General features: G+C 38.4%; 1 long non-coding RNA gene across 1 annotated transcript; it reads right to left on the bottom strand.

The window, feature by feature from the left end:
- Nucleotides 1-500: 500 nt before the first annotated feature.
- Nucleotides 501-15,275, bottom strand: LOC129471189 (uncharacterized). The gene is made up of 4 exons (XR_010116367.1): nucleotides 15,192-15,275; nucleotides 6,198-6,236; nucleotides 3,791-3,968; nucleotides 501-1,025 (listed from the first exon to the last, which is right to left on the bottom strand). It is a non-coding gene; the product is annotated as an uncharacterized lncRNA (long non-coding RNA).
- Between the last annotated feature and the right edge of the window lie 209 nt (nucleotides 15,276-15,484).

Here is a 15,484-nt window from a genome sequence, read left to right as displayed (position 1 = left end):
GAGCTTGGGAGCCCAGTAAGGACATTGTCTGAACCCCCATCAAGCTCAAGGTTGTGGTTAGTCTCTAGGATGATGTATACTGGTTATTTAGTAGAAGCTTATAACTGCTAGGACTGAGACGTCTCAGAAGGTGCTGCAGAATGCTTCTAAACTGGCCCAACTAGGTTGGTGAGGGGATGAGAAAGATGCATGTTTGATACTCTGAGGCCTGAAGCATTTTCTGTCCACCTTTAAATAATTAAAACCTGCTGTCCACTAAAATTCTCCTTGTGTTCCTGTTCATCTTAGGCAGTTTCTCCAGGAGAGTTGTGCTTCTCAGAACCTGAAGAATTATGAACAAGGTTTTTGTCTTCAAAGTATTGGCTGACCATAAACATACAGTCATTCACTTATTTATACAATGCATATTAACTTAAAGTTTTCGTTGTGTAAGTTGGCATGAGGATACATTTCCTCTGCTTAGGAAATGTAAACCTATGAGAAGGTTGAAAGCAAGGACATTGGTCCATTCATTTGTTCTTTTATTTATTAACTTGGGGTGGGCACCTATATGTGCTAGACAGTAGGCTAGGCTCAGGGATACAGTGTTGACAGACTTTATGAAAATGACTTTATAATTTTTGTGGTGCTGAGTTCCATGACGATGGAATTTTTGCTCCTCCTTCCTTTCCTGCCTCCTTCACATTGTGTTCCTTTCATATTCCCAGGCTTCTTGTTACGTGGCATAGCACCTGGTAAGGTGCTAAGAGAATGTGTAATGGAGTCTATTAAGTGGTGGTTCAGCGTTTGGTTGGAGGGTGTGTTACAGGAAATAATGGGTGGCCGTGCTGGGGTGGTGGGCTGATTGAGAGCCATTGGAGGTTTTCAAAGCAGCTCAGGAAATGGGAACCTTGGGGAAAGTGGAGAGCTGAATAAAGTCTGGCTGGTCTTATTTCCAAGGAAGAGAGATAATCCTGCTGGGGGAGAGATCAAGCCAGGTTTTGACACCCAATACTTGTTCTTCTGACACCATTTCCTGGAGAACTCTGGGTAAAAGAAAAAATGGACAATTTGGGACATTGGAATCAGTCTTTAAAATGAGATAGATCATTTATCGCAAAGGGTTGTCTTCCCTTGAAAGGGATTTAGTATTCTGGGCAAGTTTGGTTTGAGACAGAACTTTGAGTGCAGCCATAAGAGCAAACCAACATTTACTCTTAGGGCCAGAAAAGCCAAATTATTTTTAGAAATGAGTTTACTTTTTTTCAGGTGACACAATAATGATGCAAGTGTAAGATAGCAGCATATCGAACAAAGGGATGGGGCCATAAAAGTAAAGGGTCAGATTGTAACAATGTCCTAAGGATGTGGACCACAGGAGGGCAACTCCAGAGTGCTTAAAATGGAGTTGCTTGGGTAATGAGCCAAGGAAGTATCTATGAGTCATCCTACTTATGTTTCCAAAACAGACTCACTGACCTGATTTAAGAGGCATTGAAAGGGATGAAGTTGACATTTGCAAATACGTTTAACGTATTTGTCTTGTAGGCAGGGAACATGTTGGGACAACTTTCAACTGCATAACGTGTGGTCCAGGTGCTTTGATCTCTTTATGCTTTCTTTATGTGGAGAAAAAGGTTTGAAGTATCCTGCAGCTATGAATACCTAGACACCTGTTGTAATGGGTTGCTGTGAAATTGATTTGACTCTACCAAGGATCAACTCCCATCTCCTGATGAAACCCTCATGTGCTTTAAAATCATTTTTCCTCCTAGTAACTTAAGAGAAGAATGTTAGTCATACTTCCTATTTTCAGCCCAGGGAGGGTTATTTACCATTTTAATTTTTCCTTTAAGTCATTGATTAGATAGGGTATCTGTTCAAGAATGGCTGTCACATTGGCCAACACAAGTGGAGGTGACGTGATTCTCATGCATTTACTTCTGGGTAACTGTTTTTCAGTTGAAATGAACTTTTGAGTGATGCTTGTGATTTTGATGATGACTTTTCTTGTGACTGTTCTGTTGAGTAGGGAAACTAAAGCAAAAACTAAAGGTAGTCTCGGCTTTATATTATCCTTAGATCATTGATAGGTTAAGTTTGGTTTAACTTGATGCTTTAGAGCACATGAAAAATAAAATCTTGTGTTTGATCAGCTGAGTGTCTCTTTCTGAGCTCATTGCCTAGGTTTTCCTAATTGGACAAAGAATTGGGCAACTCTACAGCTCTGGCAATTCCACCTTTGCCATGTATTGGGACTCAGAGCCAAGAGTCCCTGAAGAGGGATGGCATGCACCTGTTGGTCATTATACCTCCTAGCTATTCCTCAGGAGACAGGACAGAGTTGTAGAACATATTTGTGCTTCCACCAAACAAACATAGCTTTCCTTTTGCTCCTCCTTCCTTTCCTGCCTCCTTCACATTGTGTTCCTTTCATATTCCCAGGCTTCTTGTTATGTGGCATTAATATCTAAGTGGTAGAGATGGGTAACTAAGAACGGAGTACTCATGTTACCATGCTTGTGCACCCCTTCTGCACTGGGAGGGCTCTGCATGGGATATGGGACTTTGCCTAGGTTTTGCCAAACCCTTGTCAAACCTTTTGCAAAACCCTTACCAATGGGATGGGTCATGAGGACTCAGTGGATTTTACATCTTCTGGGTGAGTCTAATTCTCTATAGCTTGGTGCTGGGTTTAGAGGTGGGGGAACAAAAGCATGGCCTAGGTATCAAGTACGTCTCCTGTGGTGGGGAGAGGTGGTGTCTTTATGATTTGGGGAGTGTTGCTTTAGACTTAAACAATGAGTACCGGAACTCCAACTGTGAGACACTGGTCTTTAATAAGTGCAAAATAATCTCTCACTGGAATAACTTTCACTTCAGGAAGATCAGTTTTCGGTCCAAAACCCATTCATAGTGCTCCTTTAATGAGAAAAGTAGTGACCTGGGATGAGGAAAGTCTGTTTAGAGAACAAATAACTATTATTACAATTTTAGATAACCCAGTCTAACAGAAGGCCATGTGATTGAAAGGACAGACGATAAAATCTAAATATGAGTAAAGCCGGAGAATACACCCTTTCTTCTAATGCTGACTGTCTAGTTGTGTTTGTTATCTAACCCTGTAATTAGGATGGCATTCAGAAAATATGAGAAAAGTTGGTATTCTTTTCATAACCCCCAAATCTTTGCATTGCTGCATGAAACTTTTGGCTTCAGCTTTTCCCTGTTCATTAACCATGCCAAAATTTTTAATCTAACACCACTGTTAAAGAGTGGCAGGCTTCCAGGGAAATATATCAGCCAGGCTTATTAATTTCATGCCAAGTGCTGGAGGCGTGAATGTAGAGAACGCTGTTTGACTTTGGATAATAGGAATCAGGCAGCTTAAAGGCAAGGGATAAAGATCAGGAGCCCTGCGTCTCAGGAGGAGGAGCAGGTGCAGGCTTCAAGCAAGGCCTTCAGGCCCAAAGGGGCAGCCCATGCTTAAAACAATCTGCAGTGCTGTTTTTTTTTTTTTTTAATTTGGCGTGTGCCTCTCACAGCTTAACAGACCACTGCTCCACAAAGAGGGGTAAACAGAGAAAGGGAAATTAAAAAGGGAAGTCCCCAGGTAGACAAAAACAAATTAGGGCAAACAAATTACACAGAGTCAACAAATAAACAAGGGAACATCTGTGAATATATTTCTTGGATTTTCTGATTCTGAATGCAACCTGAGAGATAGTAGAGGGAGGTGAGGAGTATAATCTAGAGCAACGTCCTCTTTGGAGGGAATGAGCAAGCTGAACACAAAAAGAGCAAGAGGTACCTGAAGTAGAACTCTTGCCAGTGTGTCGCGGGAGGAGGTCAGAAGCTCTCCAGGTGATGATATGACCTACATGAACTGGTCTTCCTGCTTCCCCTGCTGCACCCTCTGTCTGTCACCCAACCATGCCTTGAAGGGTGGTTGGTGCCATGGGTTCTGCCGACCATCACATAGGAAAGGGCTGTAGAAATATAAAGAAATAGCAGTCCATTTATATAAGCAAAGAAAATAAAGCTAGCAACATTCCAATAGAGGATGTATGTTCACCTTATCCATTTTTCACATCTGTTCCTAGTGGGCACACTTAGCTCTTCCAACAACTAGACATTTGCCAGGTGTTGCCTGGATGTTGGGAAACATTTAAGCTGTACCTTCTGGCTGTTTGGTTGCTGCTGACACAATTTCCCTTTTACCCTGAGGCTGTTGAGATGATTTCAAGGTTTTGAAGGAAGTTCAGCATATTGCATACTGTTGACCAAAGGCATAAATGCATTTAGAAACAGATGAAAAGGGTAGGAATTGGTTTACAACATCTTCCATGGATCTTCTTTCACTGTGGAATGTGGGCAAATATAATAAGGAAGTGAAGAAATTGTAAGTATTTGATTTATTCACTACATAACTCAAATGATACTCAGATAATTTCTAAATTTTTTTCCTTGGGATTCTTTAAGCTTCATGAAGTGGTCAGTTGTTTAGGGTCTAAACTGTTCTTTTCTAATCTGATTGTTGTGCTAAGTGCTCTATCATTCCTGCTGCCTTGAGCCTTCATCATGCAGATGATAACCTACTAGAAACACCCAATAAAGTGGGAACTTTTTTGTGTATGAGTAAAGGCAAGAGTGAAATAAGCCCGCAATTCTCCCCCTATTCCTCGCTTACATATTTTTGGTTAATTGCTTATTCCTGAATGGGATACAACAAGTAGGCTGTGTAATAGAAGACTTTTACTAGATGTGGTCAATGTGCAAATCTAAGAATAGTACAATGATGTTAGACAACTATATTTGAAGTAGTTCAGCAGTTAGTATTTGTTCTATGAAGCTAACAGTGTAGGGAATAACAGTAAGCAGAAAGGTAATACTAATCAGTAACTCATTGAATCAGTGGTGGAGACACCCAGGCACACTTCCTGGCCAAGGTGGGCATGTTTTGTGAACTTTGTTGAATTATTTGACTTCTGTTTGCTGATTTGTAAAATGAGTGTAACCATGTTTTTTTAGTCCTTCAAGAAATGGTAGGAAGTACAGCCAGTGTCTATGAGATACTTTCAGTTCTGGACAGAAATTATCAATAAAAATGCTAGCCTCCATTTATTATTAATTCTCAAGTACAGTGTTCCAAGGGGCCTTGTGAGGTCAACCTGTTCTCACCCCATTTGCAGTGCTTTTTATTTGGAATCCTGGAGAAACACAATGATGGATTATTCCAAATTTCTTTGTGTCAAGGTATTAATATGAATCATAGTGTACTTAGGGGGAGTCTATTTCTTGGGATTTCAAATCATTCTGATGATTTTGGCAATCAGCATATTTAGTACCTCTTTTTATCTAATTTTTCTGGATACCTCATGCCTATGAACTTGAGTTATTTTCTTCCATTACATCAATTTAAAATTTATAAATTAGAGCCAGAGGAAACTAGTAATGGTCTTTTGTTAATGTGCTAAGATGCTTTGAAATCATTGGAAGAGCAGTGCTGTGGAAATTCAATGTAGTTATTAGTTTAATTAACCAAATAATTTAATAAATCCAATTAGTTCTTAACTTTGTATTGCTTGTAGCCTATTAAAAAGTAATTACCACTCATGCTTTTGATTAAGATTGAGTAGTTAGTATCAGACTAACTCTCCTGCTAAGAACATCTAGAAAACAGACATTTTTAAAGGCAGCAAAGGGAAATCAAGGCAGTCAAGACTTGACAGGTCAAGATCCTAAGAGAAGGAGAATGCATTAAAGTGAGGCCTACATTCCCTATCAATTTTTCCTTTTGGGGCATTTGCAAGTTGTGGGGCAGGGTACAGAATCTGAACAAAAGGGTCATAGCAGGATACTTATTGGGCTAGGAGTCAAATATTAGGGCTCAAGTTTCCTGAGGCAGTCAGGACTTGAAGAGCAGGATACTAGAGGAAAGTTTACTATAAAATATTGAGCCCCGTATTCTACCTGCAATTTCCCCTGTAGTCATTTGTCACATTCTAAGAAATACATATATGGGATGAGATGCTGATTAACTAAGCAGAAAGTAGCTGCAGGAGGGTAAAAAGCTAAGCAGAGAGAGTAGAGTCACTGTGCTGTGAAGGCTCAATTGGAATTCAGGAGGAGGGACTCTGGTAAATACTCTAGGCTTTCAGTTGAGATTCCCAAAGGGTCAAGCACTAGGAACAAGGGAAAACCAGAAGTAGACTTACCTTGCCTGGATCAAGATGATCTACTAGTTCTCCATCTGTCTTCAAGAAAAAAAAAATTAAATCTTCTCTGTGGACTTATACACAGAGAAGGTTGCTTATACAGTAACATAGAAAAAATTAGCTGGCATGATAGGAAACAGGACCAAAAGACTAAGACCAAAACAAACTGCCACACCCCTAAAACTCCAAACAAAACAAACCCCCAAAACAACAAACAAAACACAAACCCAAGGGGAAAAAAAAGACCTACAAGTGATTCAGATTTGGGGTTGTCAGACACAGGCATGTGTTCAAATACGTATGATTAATGTGCTCAACAAAATAGAGAAGAAAATAAAAAATTTCACAGAGAGCAAGAACCAATAAAAATGAACCAAATAGAAATTCTCTAATTCAAATTCCTGCTACTAAGTTTAATAATTCAATAGATGGTTTAGTAACAGATTAGAACTCAGTAAAAGGATTGTTTAACTGGAAGATAGGCCAGCAAAATCTATCCAGATTAATGCACAAAGAGAAAAAAAGAATGAAAAGTATGAAATATATGATACAGATGGAAAATTGTGAATGGCCTAAATATATGTAATTGGAGTTCCAGAAAGAGAAAAGAGAGAAAATGTGTCCATGTAACAGTTTAATGCGTCAAATAAGTAATATCTGAAGATAAATTGGCTGAGAAGTTTCACAAACCCATGAGATATCAAGCCATAGAGGCAGGAGTTTTATGTATTGTAAGTAGTATAAATGCAAACTACTTATGCATTTGCAATATGATTTAAAACTGACTTTTAAGAGAATTCATGAAAGCTAGGTAACAATGGAATGGCATCTATAAAGTGTGGAAAGAAACAGTCTACCTAGCATTTTATACTGAGGAAAATATTTTCAAAATGAAGATAAAACAAAAATGACATTTTGAAATAAAGAAAAGCTTAGAGAATTCATCTGTTGCAGAAAAAAACAAAAAACCCAAAACTGTAAAGGGATTTCTTCAGGTGGAAGGAAAATATTCCCAAATGGAAATGTGAAACTTCAGGAAGGAATGAGGAAAATGGGTAAGTATGTAAAAAATATAAATCAATATACTGCCTGTTTAAAACAACAATTATAATGTAAAGTTTAAAATGTTTCTAGAATATAAATATAAGACAACAATATCATACAAGGGAGAGGGACTGTGTAAATTAAAGTGTCAAAGACCCTTGTGTTTTCTGAGAAGTGGTTAACGTATTAATACGTAGTAAACAATAATAAGTTAAAAATGCATGTTGTAATTTCCAAGGCAACCACTAAAAAAATAGCAAATAATCCCTATGTAACAAGCCAGTGAGGGAGGGAATGAAACAATTTTTAGAAATATTTCAATTATCACAAGAAAGACAAGAGAAAAAATGGGGAAAATATATGTTTACAAAAAGAAAATAAATAGTAGGGTAGCAGATTTAAACCCAAATATATCCATCTTTATATTAAATATAAATGGACTAAATTCTTCAAGTTAAATATTATCAGAATGTACAAAAATCAAAATCCACCTTTATTATACTTAAAAGAGTATAAGAACACACAAAAAATTGACAGTCAAAGGATAAAAGATACATCAGGTTCTACTAACCTGGTATTACTATCAATGTAGATTTTAGGGCAAAAAGTATCGTTGCATAAAAGGGTTTTTCAACTCAGCACTGTTGGTATTTTGAACTGGATAATTCTTTGTTGTGAGGGACCATCCTGTGCATTGCAGGATGCTTATAAGCATCCCTGGCCTTTACTCACTATAGATGTCAGCAACATTCCCCACCCCAAATTGTGACAACCAAGAATTGTCTTTAGACCTTGCTAATGTCCTCAGTTGAGAAGCACTGTTATATATAAGAAAAGGCATTTCACTATATTAAAAGGGTCAGTTCAAAAGGAAAATAAAAATAAAACAATCCTAAATTGAAACGTTATTCATCTTCCAGCATAAGCATTAAGGTTATAAATTTTTCTCTAAGCACTGCTTTACTTAAGTTTCATGATTTTTTTTATTGCATAGGTTAATCAGTAGTGAATTGCTTAATTCCCAATTTTCCAGTTCTATATGGAACACCATACTGAACAACTGTAGACATATACTTTCTTTTCAAGTACATGAGAAATATTTGCCACAATACACTGTAAGCTGGGTCATAAAATGTGTCTCAACAAATTTCAAAAAGTCAAAATCATATGGAGTATGTTCTCTGAACATAGTGGAATTCTGTATAAATTTTAACAGGATGGAGGAGAAAATAAATTTGATCATCTCAAAAAATTAAGAAACGGCATTTGATAAAATTTAACACCAATTCATGAAAAAATCCTTAGCAAAGTAGAAATAGAAAGTAACTTTCTTAATAATAAAGAGTATTTTTAAAAGCTAACCACAAATGTCACTTTTAATGATTAAATACTAAAAACCTTGCCCCTTGTGTCAGAAATGAAGCAAGGATGTCTGCTATTGCCATTTTTATGAATTATTGTATTGGAATTCCTAGTCAGTGCAATAAGACAAGAAAATGAAACAAAAGACATATGTAATATGTAGGAAGAAATAAAACTATTTTGGTTTGTGGACGATAGGACTGTATATTTGGAAATTCCAAAAGAATCTACAAAAATTAACTGTTAGAATTAATAATAGTTAATTTAGCATGGCCACTGTATACAACAAAGTCAATACATAAAAATCAATTGTATCTGCATATATCAGCCACATCAAGTTAGAAAATGATTTTAAAAATTTTACTAGCATCAAAAAATATTACATAGGGAAAATAAAAGATATGCAAAGCTTCTACACAGAAAACTATAAAATATTACTGAAAGAAATTAAAGTAGAAAGAAATTAAGTAGAAAGCTATAACGTGTTAATGGATTAGAAGGCTCAATATGTCAATGAAAAGAAGTAAACTCTGTAAAATATTTGAAGAGCTTTATTTTGAACCAAATATGAGTGACCAATGGCCCGTGACACAGCCTCCAGGAGATCCTGATAACATGTGCCTAAGGTGGTTGGGATATAATTTGGTTTATACATTTTAGGGAGACATAACATATCAATTGATGCATGTAAGATATACATTGGTTTGGTCTGGAAAGTTGGGACAACTGAAAATGGGGGAGGTGCTTACAGGTCATAGGTGGATTAAAATATTTTTTGACTGGCAGTTGGTTAAAAGAGTTAAGTTATTGTCTAAAGATTTAGAATAAACAGAAAGGAATGTCTGGGATAAGATAAGGGGTTGTGGAGACCAAGGTTTTATCATGCTGACCAGGCCTCCAGGTAGCAGGCTTCAGAGAGAATAGATTATAAATGTCTCTTTTTGTTTGTTTGTTTTTGTTTTGTTTTTTTGAGACGGAGTCTCGCTCTGTTGCCCAGGTTGGAGTGCAGTGGCATAATCTTGGCTCACTGCAAGCTCCGCCTCCTGGGTTCATGCCATTCTCCTGCCTCAGCCTCCTGAGTAGCTGAGACTACAGGTGCCTGCCACCACACCAGGCTAATTTTTTTTTTTTTTTTTTTTGTATTTTTAGTAGAGATGGGGTTTCACCGTGTTAGCCAGGATGGTCTTGATCTCCTGACTTCGTGATCCCCTCTCCTCGGCCTCTCAAAGTGTTGGGATTACAAGCATGAGCCACCACGCCCGGCCATAAATATTTCTTATCAGACTTAAAGAGTCTATTAAGACTCTTATCAGTTTGAAAGTTTCTGTGTTCATGTTAATGCTGGTCAGCTGTGAGTCATATGTGACTCCCCACTTCCCCTCATGGCCCAAACTAGTTTTTCAGGTTAACTTTGGAATGCCCTTGGCCAAGAGGAGGAGTCTGTTCAGATATTTGGGCAGCTTAGAATTTTATTTTTGGTTAACAATAGAAAAGATGGTTATTCTCACCAAATTGAACTATAGATTCAATGCCATCTTAATAAAAACTCTAGCAGTTTTTTTTTTTTTTGGTGGAAATTGACAAACTGATCCTGAAATTTATACATAAATGCAAACCATCAATAGTAAAGACAATCCTGAAGAATAGCAAAGACAAACTTAAAGGATATAGACTTCCAGATGCCAAAACTTCCTATGAAGCCACAGTAATTAACACTACTCCCTTCGTCCAAGGATCAACACATTGGCTAAAGGAACAGAAGAAAAAGTCCTGAAACAGACCCAGATATATCCCTGGCCACCTTATTTATGACAAAGGTGCCACAGTAGTACAGTGCCAAAGGCTATTTTTCTTCCTTCAGTAAATGGTGATGAATCAACTGGTTGAAATTTGGGAAAAAACAAAACAAAACAAACTTTGCTATCTATCCTGGACCATAAAGAAAAATAAATTCTTAGATCATAGATCTTAATGTGAAATAAATTTTCCAGAAGATAACAACAATGTATTTAATGTATTGGAGAATGTACTTAAAACCTTGGAACATGCAAAGATTTCTTTAAAAAGATGCAAGAAGAACAAACCATAAACTGAAAGGCTAGTGCACTGACTTGATTCAAATTGAGAATATTTTCTTTTCTTTTTTTTTTTTTGAAACGGAGTTTCACTCTTGTGGGCCAGGATAGAGTGCAATGGCATGGTCTCAGCTCACTGCAACCTCCTCCTCCCGGGTTCAAGTGATTCTCTCCTGCCTCAGCCTCCCAAGTACAAATTACAGGCGCCTGCCACCACACCTGGCTAATTTTTGTATTTTTAGTAGAGACGGGGTTTCACCACATTAGCTAGGATTGTTGTGAACTCCTGACCTCAGGTGATCCACCTGCCTCGGCCTTCCAAAGTGCTGGGATTACAGGCGTGAGCTACTGTACCTGGCCAAGAATCTTTTCTTACTATTAAGGAGAATAAAATGGCAAGCAACAGAGGAAGGTACTTACATTAGACAGAAGAAAATATTTACATTTCAAATATCAGACAAAGGACTAGCATACAGAATTTATTTAAAAATTTCCTACAAATAAGAAAAAATCAGTTAAAAGTGGACAAAAGACTCAAACTGGCACATTTTAAAAGGGAGTACCTCCATAGCCAACAGGCATATAATATAAAAAGTTGCTCAACATCAACAGCCATTAGGGAAATGCAGATTAATACCACAAGGAGCTCCTCCTAACCTTACCTATGAGAATGCTTAAAATTTTACAAATTGATGGCCGGGCGCGGTGGCTCACGCTTGTAACCCCAGCACTGTGGGAGGCCGAGGCGGGCGGATCACGAGGTCAGGAGATCGAGACCACGGTGAAACCCCATCTCTACTAAAAATACAAAAAAAATTAGCCGGGCGTGGTGGCGGGCGCCTGTAGTCCCAGCTACTCGGAGAGGCCGAGGCAGGAGAATGGCGTGAACCCTGGGGGACAGAGCCTGCAGTGAGCCAAGATCGCGCCACTGCACTCCAGCCTGGGTGAAAGAGCGAGACTCCTTCTCAAAAAAAAAAAAAAAAAAATTTTACAAATTGACAATACTAAATGTTGTAGAGGATGTGCAGAATTGAAATTTTCATTGAGTGTAAATTGGTAAAATTACTTTGGAAAACTTTGACAGTATCTTTTAAAGCTGAATATATGCATACCTGATGACACAGCAATTCCCCTCTTAGGTATAAACCCAACAGACATTCACAAGTGTGTGTACCAAAAGGCATATACTAGAATCTTTGTAGCAGCATTATTCACCATTGCCAAAACTGGAAACAATTCGGATGTCCATCAAAGGTAGAATGAATGAATAAATTGTGGTACATTCATATAATGGAACAAATAATGGCAACAAAAAAGAATGTATTAATGCTACCCACCACAATGTAGATTCATCTCATAGACATAATATGTGAGCAAAAGAAGTCAGATATAAAAGAGTGCATTTGGTATAATTCCATTTATAAAAAGTTCAAAACCAGGCAAAGCTCGTCTATTGAAGTAGAAGTCAGACTTGTAGTTGCATTTGGTTGAGTTAATGACTGGGAGGAGCCATGAGGGAGGCTTCTGGGGTACTGGTAGCACCCTAAATCTTTACCTGGTGCTAGTTATTCAAGAGTGTTCGGTTTGTAAAAATTCATGAGATGTACACATCCCTTTGTGCACAATGGTATATTTTTACTTTAATCAAAAGTTGACAAAAAGCAATTACTACCCATTAATCTAGAGATAAACCATGGAGTTGCTTTTCCAGGGTAGTGGAGAAGTACTTTCAGTGGAGTTGAATTATATGAGGTTTCTAAGTTCAGCCTTCTAAAAAGGAAGATTGTCTTCAGGTTTCTCTAATTCTTTTTCAGTGGAATTTACCTGATGATTAGATTGTTATGCTAAATATGAGCCGTGATAAGGCTACAGTAACCAAAACAGCATGGTACTGGTACCACAACAGAGACATAGATCAATGGAACACAACAGAGCCCTCAGAAATGATGCCGCATAGCTACAACTATCTGATCTTTGACAAACCTGACAAAAACAAGAAATGGGGAAAGGATTCCCTATTTAATAAATGGTGCTGGGAAAACTGGCTAGCCATATGTAGAAAGCTGCAACTGGATCCCTTCCTTACACCTTATACAAAAATTAATTCAAGATGGATTAAAGACTTATATGTTAGACCTAAAACCATTAAAATCCTACAAGAAAACCTAGGCAATACCATTCAGGACATAGGCGTGGGCAAGGACTTCATGTCTAAAACACCAAAAGCAATGGCAACAAAAGCCAAAATCGACAAATGGGATCTCATTAAACTAAAGAGCTTCTGCACAGCAAAAGAAACTATCATCAGAGTGAACAGGCAACCTACACAATGGGAGAAAATGTTTGCAACCTACTCATCTGACAAAGGGCTAATATCCAGAATCTACAATGAACTCAAACAAATTTACAAGAAAAAAACAAACAACCCCATCAAAAAGTGGGCAGAGGACATGAACAGACACTTCTCAAAAGAAGACATTTATGCAGCCAAAAAACACATGAAGAAATGCTCCTCATCACTGGCCATCAGAGAAATGCAAATCAAAACCACAGTGAGATACCATCTCACACCAGTTAGAATGGCCATCATTAAAAAATCAGGAAACAACAGGTGCTGGAGAGGATGTGGAGAAATAGGAACACTTTTACACTGTTGGTGGGACTGTAAACTAGTTCAACCATTGTGGAAGTCAGTGTGGCGATTCCTCAGGGATCTCGAACTAGAAATACCATTTGACCCAGCCATCCCATTACTGGGTATATACCCAAAGGACTATAAATCATGCTGCTATAAAGACACATGCACACGTGTGTTTATTGCGGCACTATTCACAATAGCAAAGAGTTGGAACCAGCCCAAATGTCCAACAACGATAGACTGGATTAAGAAAATGTGGCACATATACACCATGGAATACTATGCAGCCATAAAAAATGATGAGTTCGTGTCCTTTGTAGGGACATGGATGAAACTGGAAAACATCATTCTCAGTAAACTATCGCAAGGACAAAAAACCAAACACCGCATGTTCTCACTCATAGGTGGGAATTGAACAATGAGAACTCATGGACACAGGAAGGGGAACATCACGCTCCGGGGACTGTTGTGGGGTGGGGGGAGGGGGGAGGGACAGCATTAGGAGATACACCTAATGCTAAATGACGAGTTAATGGGTGCAGGAAATCAACATGGCACATGGATACATATGTAACAAACCTGCACATTGTGCACATGTACCCTAAAACCCTAAAGTATAATAAAAAAAAAAATTAAAAAAAAAAAATATGAGCCGTGATATATATTTTTTTCCTTTTACCAGTTAGGTGGTCAATTGAGTCTGGTTAAATAACAAAGGGTTATTTAAAGAATCTTGACAAAAGCCACACTTGGAATTAACAGACTTTTTTTTTTTTAATTACCTTCTTTCTACAACGAAGGGGCCGGGGATGAATCGGTAAAGCTTTTTTATGCCTGGATTTTAAATCAAAGAAAAATTATCTCCAGTCTGGCATCTTTTGGGGCAAAACAAATAGAGACATGTGGGCGATTCTGAGGGTGGGGAGCATGGGACTTTGGGTTGGGGATTGAGAAGAGCCAAGAGAGCAGTAGGAGGGAGGGAGAGTGTCAGAGGCCGAGAGTTAAGAGACAGCCAAGGAACCTGAAGTGAATCGGTATTTGTTCATTTGGATATGTAAAGCACCTAAGGGAGAGGAAAACAGGTGCAGTATGAATGCATTAATGGAATGAAATATGAGGCTTGACCTATGAATAAATATTCAGAATAAAAGCATTTTAAAATGTATCTTGGTTTTAGGGCACTTACTCTGTCTGGCAGATAATTCAAAGTTTTCATGGCCATACACACTCACATGGTTTGTCAGCTTTGGATCCGCCTGAGACACACTCACCAAAGATCCCATGGTCTGTGTGCCTCCTCCTCCCTTTTTATGGCTCAATCTTGTCTTCTAAAGTACAGAGTCTGCCTAAATTATTTGAAACAGGACTCCTTATCATGTGGATTCAGATATTCCAATTATGTCACCAGAAATCATGACCTAGGACGAAAACTCCCGACAGTAATCCTAGAGGACGGTTAGTCCATGCCGTTAAGAAAAGAATTTGATGGCATCTCCACTATGGCCTGAGAATTGCTCCAGCCCAGTGATCCAAATTTTACCAGAAATCTGTTACTAAAAGGGATATTATTAGCTTTCCCCCCCCTTAGGCTTGTGACAGGTTGGAGACCCCCAGTAGTTCAGATCTGTGGGGAGCATCTCTGAAACAGAGGAATCGACTTTCAAAACGATTACTTTAGCCTGGAGACCAGGAAACTGAATGCCACCCTAAGTTGTCTCTCTGGCCTGAGACATGAGAGTTGAAAGGAGACTTTCAACAGTTTAAAGAAGTAGCCCACTGCCCTTCTGCCCAATTACTGAAGTTTTCTTCTGACTCAAAGGAGGGCATTGATGGGACAAGCTAAGATCCCTGCAGCACATCCAGGCATATGTTTACCTGCCTAGAAGCAGCACTCAGGCTTCTCTATCCACAGTAATGCCCAAAGCTTGCTCCCTTCTGCTTTATCCTAGGGTTGGCCTGCCCTCTCTGTGCTGGCCACGGAGGGTGCTGGCCTGCCTTACCGCTTTAGAAATCCAAAGAATTGTTCCACTGGGTCCTAGTCCATGAAGAGTTCAGTTTATCAGGTTAATCTCAGGAGATAAATAAACAAATTCAAAGATAATTTTGTACTTGAAGTTGATTAAAAATCTTTTGATTCTTCTTGCTATTCAACACTGAATCAAGGCCTT

The sequence above is a fragment of the Symphalangus syndactylus genome, chromosome 2 (genome assembly GCF_028878055.3).
Source record: "Symphalangus syndactylus isolate Jambi chromosome 2, NHGRI_mSymSyn1-v2.1_pri, whole genome shotgun sequence".
NCBI classification, from domain to species: domain Eukaryota; kingdom Metazoa; phylum Chordata; class Mammalia; order Primates; family Hylobatidae; genus Symphalangus; species Symphalangus syndactylus.
This window is presented reverse-complemented; position numbering and strand designations above follow the sequence as displayed.